The sequence below is a fragment of the Egretta garzetta genome, unplaced genomic scaffold (assembly GCF_000687185.1).
Source record: "Egretta garzetta isolate BGI_Z169 unplaced genomic scaffold, ASM68718v1 scaffold443, whole genome shotgun sequence".
NCBI classification, from domain to species: Eukaryota; Metazoa; Chordata; class Aves; order Pelecaniformes; family Ardeidae; genus Egretta; species Egretta garzetta.
Genome location: NW_009259109.1, coordinates 393,905 through 394,505, shown reverse-complemented (window position 1 = coordinate 394,505; position 601 = coordinate 393,905).

Here is a 601-nt window from a genome sequence, read left to right as displayed (position 1 = left end):
GCCCTCAGCCCTGTGCCCCCCCTCAGACAGACGCGTCCCCCAGCCCCGAAATGGATGGGGGGGGGAGGCAGAGCTCCAGCTCGCCCAGGACAGTCTGGAGCAGAGCGGGTGGTGCAGGGTCCCGGGGCCAAACCTCCGTGGCCGGGACATCAGTGGGGTCCTGCATATGGGCTTCCTGGGACAGGCTGAGGGCCAGCACTCTGGGGAGGGGGCAATGCCCCCGAGAGGGGTCTGTGTGTGCAGAGCAGCAGCGAGAAACCCCAGCAAAGTGATTTATTTCTGCGTGACATCAGCCAGCCCCATGCCCACCAGTGCCTTACCGATCCCGATGGCTGCCCCGATGGCAGGGCCGACAAGATCTGTAACAAAGAGAGAGTGCGGGTGGTCGGCGGCCAGCACTCTGGGGAGGGGGCAATGCCCCCGAGAGGGGTCTGTGTGTGCAGAGCAGCAGCGAGAAACCCCAGCAAAGTGATTTATTTCTGCGTGACATCAGCCAGCCCCATGCCCACCAGTGCCTTACCGATCCCGATGGCTGCCCCGATGGCAGGGCCGACAAGATCTGTAACAAAGAGAGAGTGCGGGTGGTCGGCAGGGCTGGGAG